Source organism: Sus scrofa, chromosome 5, assembly GCF_054392235.1.
Source record: "Sus scrofa isolate SSC_HxYL_T2T_F1_AM1 chromosome 5, Sscrofa_HxYL_maternal_Yorkshire_Landrace_v2.0, whole genome shotgun sequence".
Lineage (NCBI taxonomy): Eukaryota > Metazoa > Chordata > Mammalia > Artiodactyla > Suidae > Sus > Sus scrofa.
In genome coordinates this window covers 13,986,141-13,999,372 of record NC_139387.1, presented here as the reverse complement: position 1 = coordinate 13,999,372, position 13,232 = coordinate 13,986,141, and positions in this window count along the sequence as shown.

Sequence of the window (13,232 nt, the reverse complement as noted above, 5' to 3'; positions counted from 1 at the left end):
GTCACTAGACTAGCTAGAGGCTAAAAGCAGAATTGCCCTGATTCTTGCCCCCTGTTGAAAACAAGAAAGTTTCAAGGAGGCAGAGACTGTAAAAGCAGGTACAAATTTGTTATTAGAAACACAGTACAACATGTGAAAGAGCATATGGAGAAGTAGTCTATTTATCTACAGCGGAAGCGAAGCAGTAATACACACCCAAAGGAGGAGTCTTGGTGTGGGCATCCCCCTGAGTGAGAAGAGTGCTAGGGAGGTGATTTATAAGTGATTAAATCTGTTCTTCTGGGTCATTTTTTCCTTTGGCCAATTTTTTTTAATTTAATTTAATTTTTTGTCTTTAGGGCCACACCTGCAGCATATGGAGGTTCCCAGGCTAGGGGTCAAATTGGAGCTATAGCTGCCAGCCTACCCCACAGCCACAGCAATGCAGGATCTGAGCCATGTCTGCAACCTACACCACAACTCAGGGCAACGTTAGATCCTTAACCCGATGAGCAAGGCCAGGGATCAAACCCAAAACCTCATCGTTCCTAGTTGGATTCATTTCCACTGCACCACTAAGGGAATTCCTTGGCCAATTATCTTGTTTTATTTCTCACACCTGACCAGACCCAGGGCCCTTCCCAATATGTGTGCACACCTTTTGGCCAAGATGGATTCCAGAGCAAAAGATTATGGCATGGTTATCAGGACTTATGGCCTGGTGCCCCCTCCCTTTTTGACCCCAGGAGTCTTTCTGCATATGTGGAGTTGGGGTCTCTCTGGCCCCAAAGATAGGAAGTATGTGACCTCTGGATCTTTTGCCCAAGCAGGGGTCAGGCCTTCTCTGTCTCCTGCCATTACCATTGTTTAAAGTGTCCACAGAAGATAAATTCCAGATATTTACTTTGTGCCTATTGTATTTCTATCTTGAAGTATAAACAGGTAGCTAGTTGTAAATGTATATCCTGGAGCCCATATAAAAGTAACCACTGCCCCAGGAGGATAAAGGTAACCACATTTTTTTTTTTTTTGTTTTGTACACCAACATGAGCATATAAGCCAATCTTAAACTATTTATGACTAGACTTAATATACTGGTGGGTTTTTTCTTTATTATTAAAGTACATTTTAAATATAGTAAAACACACAAATCTAAAGTACAGAGCTTAAATGATTTTCTATTAACATAAGCAAGGCCCTACCATCCTGATCAATGTAAAGAACATTTCTACCATCTTAGAAGCCTCTTTTGTGCCTTTCCAGTCCACAGCCACATCTGCAGCATTGAATCTATTATTCTGACTTTCATCATCATCATATCTTTGCCTATTCTTGGACTTTTAGTAGAATAATCCAATATAACATCCTTCGTGTCTAGTGTTTCTTCAGTCACCATAATGTCTGTGAAGTCCATCCACACTGTGGTAACAGTAGGGAAGTATTTCATTTATGGAAATTTTCATGGTTGAGGGTGTGGGTTGGAAAAAGAATTTTCCAGAGTCATAGCAGGGTGAAAAGAAAGATAAGTTTATTGAGATAAGAGACACTTCTAGCACAGCAGGGCAGCTTCCTGATGGTCAGGGAGAGCTGACCCTGAGTGCATGATCATTTCTGTTATTATAGCCCAGGGAGAGAGGAGAGGTCTTATAGTACACCTGCTAACCTGATGATTGGTTGGGGAAAAGAGGTCTTCTGATACACTTGCTGGTTCGTTAGGGACATATAATGCCCCTATGGGGCAGAGTGAGGAGTGGGCCACATACCTGACCTAGTAGGAGGGTAGGAAGGAGTAGGCCAGGTTGCTCAAGGTGGGGGGGGGCATTACAATGAGATGGGTGGGGCAATGATGAGGGATTAATAATTCTTTGGGCCAGAAGCTTTGACTTCTATCTCCTTGGATAGGCCTTGAAGTCCCATAGGAATGGGTAGTATCCCGTTGTGTAAACATTTATTTGCCCTTCTGCAGATGGATATTTGAGTGGCTTTGTGATTGACATTTTCACTCAATATAATGAGCTTGATATCCATCTAACAAAGAGAAAAATCACAGACTCAAAATGGTATCACTTGTACTAAAGCCCCTGATGCCAAGCCTAGACTTAATACCTAACCTAATAGTTTGCATCTATTAACCCCAAACTCCCAGTCCACCCCACTCCCTCCCCCTTTCTCTTGGCAACCAAAGTCTGTTCTCCAAGTCCGTGAGTTTCTTTTCTGTGGAAAGGTTCATTTGCCCAGACCTGTAATCTTACTCAATCAGTTTGGAATTTTCCTCAGTACAGTGAGGTAATTCATGTGGTCCCTTTCCATCCCCAAAAGGAAGAAGAGGCAAATGCATGATAAAACCTCACCATTTCCTTTCACCAAAAAAAAAAAAAAAGAAAGAAAGAAAGAAAATGTCCTGACCCCAAATAACCCTTTCTATTCTTTTGCTAATGACTTCCTTGCCCTACCCTCCTTTTTATAAAAGCTTTTAACTTGGTACCTCTCCTGGAGCACCCTTCTAGTTGCTAATGGGGTGCCATCCAATTCAGGAGTAGCTTAATAAGGCTAATATGATCTTCTCATTTACTCAATTGAATTTTGTTTTTTAACACATTGACGCTGCTATGTGTACAATTTTATTTCTTTTTTGTTGTTCACTAATCTTCTGTTGTATGATAAACCACATTTTATCCATTTATTCATTGAAGTTTGTTTCCAGTTTGAGGCCGTAACAAGTAAAACTATTAGAAACATTTATGCATAGGTTTTGACAGAAACATACATTTTCACTTTTCTAGGATAAATACCCTGGAGTGGGATTGCTTGGTTGTAATTTTTAACGTACCTATCCTATACATGTATTATTAGACTTTTATGTAAGTATTTCATTTTTTTCAGAGACATATAGGGGTACTGTGTTTTTCATATCTATTTCCCATGGTTCACTGCTAGTATACAGAAACATGATTGATTTTTATGTGGGTGCTGACCTTGTATCATCTAACCTTGCCTAACTAGGAGTTTCATTTGTAGATTCCTTGAAATGTTAATATAGACAGTTGGGACAGTTTTATTTCTTTTTTCCCCCTCAATCTGTGTGCCTTTTATTTCCTTTAATTTTTTATTGCACTGGCTAAGACTTCTAATACTATGTTGAATGAGGTTGAAAGCAAATATCCTTACCTTTTTTTCTGATCTTAGGGAAATTAAATTTAGTCTTTGACAGATAAGTATAATGTTAGCTAGAGTTTTTGTTGGTACTATTTATTGGATTTAGGAAGTTCAATTTTATTCTTAGTTTGGTGAGAATTTTTATCAAGAATAGGAGTTGAATGTTTTTGTGCATCTCCTGAGATGACCATGAGATTTTTCTTCCAGATGTTAGTATGATTGAGTTTTACATACTGAAATAGTCTTGCATTCCTTTCTGATTTACTTCATTTAGTCTGGCTATCTCTAAGTTCATCCATATTACCTCAAATGACATTTCATTCTTTTTGTGGCTGAGTAATATTTCATTGTATACATGTACCACATCTTCTCAATCAATTCATCCATTATGCGCATTTGAGTTGTTTCCATGTCTTGGCTATTGTGAATAGTGCTACAGTGAACACAGGGGTGCATGTATCTTTTTGAACTATAGTTTTGTCCAAATATATGCCCAGGAGTGGAATTGCTAGATCACATGGTAGTTCTATATTTAGTTTTCTGAAGAACCTACATACTGTTTTCCATAGTGGTTTTACCAATTTACATTCCCACTGACAATTAGAAGCGTTTGCTTTTCTCCACACCCTCTCCAACATTTGTGATCTGTAGACCTATTAAAGATGGCTGTTCCGACAGGTGAGGTGGTACTTTGTAGTTTTGATTTGCATTTATCTCATATTTAGTTATTTGAGCATTTTTTTGGTGTGACTGCTGGCCATCTATATGTTTTATTTGGAGAAATCTCTGTTTAGGTCTTCTGCCCATTTTTCAGTTGGGTTGTTTGTTTTGTTGTTGTTGTTGAATTGTATGAGTTGTTTGTATATTTTGGAGATTAAGCCCTTGTCAGTAGCATCATTTGCAAATATTTTCTCCCATTCTGTATGTTGTGTTTTCTTTCTTTCTTTCTTTCTTTTTTTTTTTTTTTTTGTCTTTTTGTCTTTTTAGGGCTGCACCCACGGCACATGGAATTTCCCAGGCTACAGGTCTAGTTGGAGCTGTAGCTGGTGGCCTACTCCAGAGCCACAGCAATGCCAGATCCAAGCCATGTCTGCAACTTGCACCACAGTTCACAGCAATGCCAGATGCTTAAGCCACTGAGCGAGGCCAGGGATCGAACCTGCAACCTCATGGTTCCTAGTCGGATTCGTTAACCACTGCGCCACAATGGGAACTCTGTTGTGTTTTCATTTTGCTTATGGTTTCCTTTGCCGTATAAAAGCTTTTAAGTTTGATTATGTCTCATTTGTTTATTTTTGCTTTTATTTCTATTGAATAGGATTATGTTTATTTCTTCTTCAAATATTTGGTAAAATTTGCCATTGAAACCATCTTGGTTGGAATTTCTCTTTTCAGAATATTTTTAACTATAAACTTAATTCATTTAATGATCTTACAATAAAACCAAAGGCATTGATAATGAAGCCATAGTGGTGACAAACAAATAATTTTAAGAAGATGTAATGCATATGTACAATGGGACATTACTTAGCCATAAAAAGAATGACATTTTGCCATTTGCAGCAACACGGATGGACTTGGAGGGCATTAGGCTAAGTGAAACAAATCAGAGAAAAACAAATACAGTGCGATATAACTTCTATGTGGAATTTTAAAAAAAAGAAGCAGAATCACATATAGAGAAGAAACTAGTGGTTACCAGTGGGAAGAGGGAAGGGGGTAGGGGCAATTTAGAGGTGGGGGAATAACAAAAGGATTATTATGAGATTATATGAGATCATGTGTATGAAACTTTTGAAAATTATAGAGCACTACAGAATTCAAAGAACCTTTTGTTCAGCAAAAGTAAATAAATTTAAAAAAACCCACTCGTAACCAGTGCACATGCTCTTCAATAGGAAAAAATATGCTAACTAGGGCACATCCATGTGGACATGCAAAACTATACATAAACATTAAAAATATGAAAAAAGCCGGAGTTCCCGTCGTGGCGCAGTGGTTAACGAATCCGAAGAGGAACCATGAGGTTGCAGGTTCAGTCCCTGCCCTCGCTCAGTGGGTTAAGGATCCGGCGTTGCCGTGAGCTGTGGTGTAGGTTGCAGACGCGGCTCGGATCCCACGTTGCTGTGGCTCTGGCGTAGGCCAGTGACTACAGCTCCGATTCAACCCCTAGCCTGGGAACCTCCATATGCCCTGGGAGCGTCCCAAAGAAATAGCAAAAAGACCAAAAAAAAAAAAAAAAAAAGAAAAAAGCCTAAGATATAAAAAGTGAAAAAGTCAATAAAACCATTTTGTTTAAAAAGAAAAAAGAAATAGAAAAACTATGCACATGTGTGTAGAAAAATATAAAAGAACACCAAAATAAATAAATAAATAATTTTTAAAAAATTCTCCATTCTTCCGAAAGAAGGTAGTAAATGAAAAAAGAATAAATAACAAATAGAGCTTCTGTTTGAACATCAACTGGCACAATCTCACTCTGGTTAAAAACCAACTTAGGAGGTCACTGGTCTCAGACAGGCAAAAAAATTAAATATTAAAGAACATTGATTTATTATTAATTTATTATTTATTCTTCCCCATACCTCTGAAAGTCAAGCAAGTGAAAGAGGAATGGGACAGCTGAAGACAGACTCATTACAACTTCCATTTGTATATCAGGTTGCTTCAGAAGGAGGACCGTATTTCTCCATGGGAATTTTGGCTGAAGTCATCAATACTGATGGTAAAGGATTGGATCCCATATGTTAATCCAAAGAACTACCCAAAATACTGTCTCCCTCTATCACTTGCATTTCCTTTTATTATCATAAAAATTCTCAGAGGCAACATACAATGCTGGACAAAATGATAGATTTCATACAACACTGGACAAAATGATAGATTTCATTTCAGCCTTTCCAATCAGATATGGCAAATAGCAGGGAATATAAATGGAAGTTATACATGTGCCAAAGCTTGTGTCAATAGTATGCAATGCTTAACTCTAATATATGCAAATTAGTACAGGAAAATTATAAATAAAGCAGAAGGGGCGATAATGTAAAAATTTCATAATTTGCTTATGGAGCATGTATTCTATGTTAGTACTCCGATATCTAATCTAATATGAATCCTCGATTCCCTATAATCAGACTTTTTTTTGGTCTTTTTGTCTTTTTTAGGGCTGAACCCACGGCATATGGAAGTTCCCAGGCTGGCTAGGGATCCAATCAGAGCTGTAGCTACCAGCCTACACCAGAGCCACAGCAACTCAGGATCTGAGCCACGTCTTCCCCCTACACCATAGCTCACGGCAATGCCAGATCCTTAAACCACTGAGCCAGCCCAAGGATTGAACCCACGTCCTCATGCATGCTAGTCAAGTTCGCTAACTGCTGAGCCATGACAAGAACTCCCTCATAATCAAACATTTCAATACCTGCAGAGTCTCTGGGCTTCTCTTTGTACCCATCTGTGATTCTGGCACTCATTTTCTCTCTCTGCCCATCTGGGTGTTGCTGTCATTCTTCATGTCACTTTTTCCTCTTTGATCCCATTTTCATTCTCTTTTAGCCCTGGCTTTCTCCCATATTCTTCTTACTCTCTCCTGAAAATGATCCAACTTCTTTCACTATTTAACCAATTATAATACGGAATTAAAATCCAATTTCTATAGTATTTATTGTACTACTGATTTCAGTTTGGGCTCCCAATCTTTATATAAAAAAGCAAAAGATGTGTACAGTTTTTCATTCATTTACCTATTTGCCACTGCTAGCACTGTACCTTCCTCCCTCTCACCTTTTTCTTAAAAAAAAATAATAATAACTTTTCTAAGGTCCGATTGACATACAAAAACCTACATACTTATATGTAAAAACTTAATGAGTTTGGAGATAAGTATACACCTGTGAAGAAGTGGGAGAGGAAACTGAAGTATTTTACATGCAATCATAAAATAAATCAGAAAAATACTACTAGATAAAAATGAAGAATGAAGGAACTAAAAAGACAAAAGCCCGTGAGAGAGTGACAGGTTAACATGTAGTTGAATGGCCTCTTGGTACCTATATTAATTTTAAATTTTATCTGAATATTTCAATGTCAAGATTCTTAGTCAAAGACGGAGAGGGATACAGAACAACACACATAGTTAGCATTTTGCATAAAAGAAAGCATGTCAAGATACTTGAACTTAGATCAGAAGGACATCTTTCCCTCGGTTTTCACAAAAGGAACATTAAGGGGCATGACCAACTTCCTCAGTAAAATCCTGCAATAAATTCGGTGATGGGTTTCATATTAGCGTTATAGTGTCCCTAAAGTATAGGCGGACTTCAATGCTTTAAATGTAGAGCAGGATTAATTGATATCTTTCTTGGTTTTAGCAAGACCCTATTTTAAATGACATTTTATGTGAGGGCTTCGATTTTTTGCATGTGTCTGCATGCATATGCACCCACAAAAACGTGCATCTTAGGGAAATTTAGGTGTCCTAGAGAGAACCTCTAGGTCATCAGAAATCCAAGTTTCAATAAATGATAGTAACATCAAATACAGGGAACTGGAGACCATCTTTAGCCCTGACTGCACTGCCCCAAGAAGGAAGGTGGAGGGAAGACACTGATATGACCAAGCTCATACTTCTTTCTTGAGATCGTGAGAATATGCTGCCCTAGACAGTGTTAGGGACATAATCTTTCAAGAGAAGCAGCACCATCTTTCAACTTAGGTAAATTGGTCCCCTGCTCTAAATGTCTGGATTGTAGCTTTGTTTGTTTTATCAGCCATAGCCGATGTCAACTCTCCAGAAAGTTCCAGGCCCTGTGATTCTTAAGGGTTTCCAGGACTTACAGTGCCCCAAGGCCCTGTGGGTTTACCTGGCCCTCCAGGTGAGAAAATATTTTTCTTCATATTTTATTGGTCACTTCTTCTTTCTCTCTGGTTGAAATATCCATAAACCCAATAGATATATCCAGGTGTTTCTGATTGTAGCAGCAGAGACAATGATTTTTCAGAGGAAAATTACCAGGGATTCCCACTTCCGAGCATGGCTAAGGGCCTAGGATTTTAAAACAGATGATGAGGTTTTTACCCCAGAAAAATTTCAGGGATAAAAGTCTGACTGACATACAAAAATCTACATACTTAATGTAAAAACTTAATAAGTTTGGAGATAACTATACACCTGTGAATAAGTGGGGGAGGAAACTGATTTTGGGGGAAGAAACTGAAGTACTTTATATGCAACCATAAAATAAATCCAGTTTTTGTGGGTGTACATGCATGTAAACACATGCTAAAATCCAGACATTTAGAGCAGGGTCCTGAAGAAACTACCACGTGAACCTAAATGGAGTTCAGATAACATTTAAATTGATGTACTTTTTAATTTTTTTAATTTTATTTTTTTCATCTTTTTAGGAGCACACCCTTGGCATATGAAATTTCCCAGGCTAAGGGTCAAATCAGGAGCTGTAGCTGTCAGCCTATACCACAACCACAGCAACACGGGATCCAAGGCATGTCTGCAACCTACACCACAGCTCATGGCAACACAAGATCATTAACCCACTGAACGAGGCCAGGGATCATACCTGCGTCCTTATGGATACTGGTCAGATTTGTTTCTGCTGAGCCATGATGGAAACTCCCTAAATTGTGTACTTTTTTAAATGGCATGGTTTCTCTGTGCTCACCCATAATTAACACTGGAGTATTGGAGAGTTTCCTAAAAATTCAAGGGCAAAATGATATTGTATAAAACAATTAAGAATAAGGTATTAGGTGATTTTCTCTCAATTCTAATGCCATCTTCACCTCACTAGAAACTATTCACCAGTTTGATCCTCAACCTGGTTGTGCATCAAAATCATCTGTGAATATTATTTATTATACAGATTCCTGGATTCATCTCCCTGAAATTCTGATTCAGAAGATCACTGCATTATTGGAGTTCCCATCGTGACTCAGTGGTAATGAACCTGAATAGTATCCATGAGGATGAAGTTTCAGTCCCTGGCCCCACTCAGTGGGTTAAGTATCCAGTGTTGCCATGAGCTGTGGTGTAGTTTACAATGCAGCTTGGATCCTGCATTGCTATGGCTATGGTGTAGGCTGGCAGAGCTGCAGCTCTGATTAGACCCCTGGCCTGGGAACTTCCATATGCCACACATTCAGCCCTAAAAAGCAAAAAAAAAAAAAAAAAAAGAAGAAAGAAAGAAAGAAAGAAGGAGATCACCGCATTATTAGTTAAGATACTGTTTTTTATTCACTGTATTTCTCTGTGCCAGTGTGTCCCGAGAACAATCCTTATTTGGTGTTTGATAATAAAAAACATGATCATACCTATAAAGTGAATTGAAAGGGCAACTCAGACAATCATTTATTCAATCATTGCTTCAAAAACATACTATAAGTACTAACTCTACACTAGACACTGTGTGAGGGCACTTTAGAAAAAAAATAATTAACTAGGAAACTGGTTTATAGTCTAGTTAAGGTCACAACACAGGTACTTAGAGGAGCGATTACTATTCAGGGTGGCAAATGTTACGATCAAAGGAAACACTGGATTCTGCTACTGTCACAGCAGCAAGGAGAGAAAGACTTCCTGGGAAAAGTGATGTTTAAGATGATCCTTGAAGGGTGAGTGCAAGTTAGTGGGAGGGGTGGTGTGCAAAGAAATTTTCAGGTTGCAAAACACATGAACTTCAAATCTCCTTTATCTTCTTTTTTTTTTTTCCCTTGGTGTTCAGGATACCAGGCTTTCCAGGACCACAAGGGCTACCGGGGATTCCTGGTGACACTGAGACGTGTCTACCTCCCTGCCAAATCTGCCTTTGCCGTGAAGCTGAGTGGTCCCCTCCCAGCCCCCTCCCAGCCCCCTCCCAGCTCATAGTCTTCAAGGAAGCCCTGCATAACCACCAGGACCACTTCAGCCTTACCACAGGAGTGGCCACCTGCACCTGCACCGTCCCTGGTGTGCGTCGCTTTGGCTTTGACTTTGCGCTGTTCCAGCATGCTGTGAGGTTAGGGCTCATGAAGAATGGCACCCAAGTCCTTGAGAAGGAAGCCAGGGCCAAGGACAATTGCAGGCATGTTTCTGGAAATGTCGCCTTGCAGCTAATAATGGGAGACCAAGTCTGGCTGGATTCCAAGCTAGACACAGCAGAGACAGAGAAAGGATTGATTCAAAGGGCATTCTTTGGGTATCTTCTCTATGGAAATGACACTGGCTAAGGGATAGCAGCACCCTTACATTCCTCACGAGGTCCTAAATCTCACAGCAAACTTCCCTCCCCCACCCTGGATATTTTTCAGTAAGATTGTCGGATGAATAACATTAAGAACCCCCAGTTTACCAAGGTGAATGCAAACCTAAACATGGTAGAGATTAATTATCCATTAACTGGTCAACAGTTTCTTATTGAAAGCTCATCAGATTTCATGTATCCTGCTACATCCTGGGGACGTCAGGCAGGGGGTACATCAGGAAATAAGACCTGGCAGAAAGAGCTGGACTACTACTTGAGTCCAGGGGCACCAGGCAAGTCACTATCCCTTTCCTTGATTATGTGTAAATATTGTTGTTGTTTCTGTTTTTTGTATTTTTAGGGCAGCACCCTCGGCATATGGAAGTTCCTGGACTGGGGTCAGATTAGAGCTATAGCTGCCAGCCAACACCACAGCCACAGTAACTCGGGATCCAAGCCGTATCTGCAACCTACACCGTAGCTCAAGGTAACACCGGTACCCCAACCCACTGAACGTGGCCAGGGACCAAACCCAGATCCTCATGGATACTAGTTGGGTTCATTGCCACAGTGGGAACTCCTATGTGTGAATATTTTTTACCCAAAGACAAAAAGTCTTGATCATAGCCTCCAACACCACTTCGATTTCACAATTTACAGTATAGAGAGGAAAGCAAATACCCCTGAAAAATTAAGAAAAGTTCCAAAAGGTCTGTGCTTGGGAAGGGAATTGCAGTAGAAAAATAAAAAGTATATTCAGAAAAGAAGTTCAAGAGATGAAAAAGACAATACTGGATTAAAAATTTTACTAGATTGGCTCCTAAGCAGATTGGAGATGGCAGGGGAAAGGAACAGTAAATTAAGATCAACAGAATTACACAATCCAAAGGACAGAATGAGAAGGAAAAAATTGAAGGAAAAATAGCAGCGCTGCAGTGTTCCTTGGGACAATATTAAGTGATTCAACATAGGTACAGTCCATCGAGTTGCCTGGAGGTTACTTTGGGGTGGAAATGGTATAATATGAATTCTTTTTTTGTCTTTTTTTTTTTTTTTTTTTTTTTTTTGTCTTTTTGCTATTTCTTGGGCCGCTCCCGTGGCATATGGAGATTCCCAGGCTAGGGGTTGAATCGGAGCTATAGCCACTGGACTATGCTAGAGCCACAGCAATGCAGGATCCGAGCCACGTCTGCAACCTACACCACAGCTCATGGCAACGCCGGATCGTTAACCCACTGAGCAAGGGCAGGGACCGAACCTGCAACCTCATGGTTCCTAGTCAGATTCGTTAACCACTGCACCACGACAGGAACTCCCTGAATTCTTATAAAATGTCTTCTCTATAATATACATTTTGACAAGTTTTGAGTTTCCATCAAATTTCTAGAGTGTAGGTCTATTTTCTGAAAGCCCGTTTAGCAAAATGGCCAGTCATCTAATAGCTCATTCATAGAACTGGCTTTTGGAAAATTGACTTTTGGTGAATTAGGCTGCCTAATATTTTTTCACCAGCTCACCTGTTATAAGGTCACCTCTCTCTGCTCTTTTGATAAGAGAGTGAGCTTGGCTTGTAAATGCCTGTAATGCCTGAGTAAAACAGAACCAGGATGGGAAATCATATTCCTTGGATATATCCCCACTCTGTATTTGAAAGACAGAGTGTATCTTTGTCTATTACACGTGGAAAATTAGCTGGAGAGTAGAAACTATCTCCTCTCATTTTGAAGTATTAGTGTACTGACGCAAAATTGGAGAGAATATTTGGAAAAACCATAAGGAAGTTGCTCAAAAGCACACAGAAGGGAGCTGATGTAACATCAAGGGCTGAATTGCTCCAAGTTTCTCTTCAATAGTCTTTTTAACTCTTAGGGATCCTCAGCCCCAAGGCAAAGAGAAGAAATATCCACTCACCAACCCAGAGCCTGCTTTGTTTCCTACCCCAGCATGAATTTCTCCCCAGTATGAATATCAGCGGGAATATCCCTTACATTTTAAGGAAAATTTTACCATCAATCTAACGTGGTATGATCTGTCCCCCAAATCTCAAGAGGCTGTTCACAATATCTGCATGAATCTATTTCCAAATCCGAATTCTTTGTTTCTAATACTTTTAGTGGGATACTACCACTGGCTTTCCTTTTTCTCCTCTTAGTCCAGTTCCCTACAGTGTACTTTTCACGGGCATGACATAAAGATATAATTAGGCCTGCATGTTTTGATCCTGGAAAAGAACTCACATATCTCATAGTTCAGAAAAACAAACAATAAGGAGTTCCCACTGTTGCTCAGTGGGAACGAACCCACCTAGTATCCATGAGGACATGGGTTCAATCCCTGGCCCCGCTCAGCAGGTTAAGGATCTGGCATTGCTGTGAGTGGTGGTGCAGGTCACAGATGCGGCTCATATCTGGCGTCGCTGTTGCTGAGGCTGTGGCATAGGCCGGCAACTGAAGCTCCAATTCGACCCCTAGCCTGGGAACTTCCATAAGCCAGAGGTGTGCCCCCCAAAAGACAAATAAGTGAACTAAGTAGTAAGAAGAGGGCTGTCTTGCTCTGAAAGCACCAGTTTTGCTGATACACTAGTTTGCGCTATAAAACATTGTCCACTGTCAAATTGTGATACATCTTTGGTCATCTATTACGTCTTTACTATCAATGCCATAAAGAAAATCTCCTGGTTCCTGTTGAAGGACACCGCATCCTCTAGGGTGCTGTATCCCATGCTTTCTAATGGACTCAACTCCTTCGAGTCTTCTGGATTATAAGGAAGCATGACATTTGTTAACTATAAAGACTGCTCAGGGAAGTGGGAACGGACCAATGGGAACTGCCTTGAGGCAGGAGCGCATTTCTCATGGT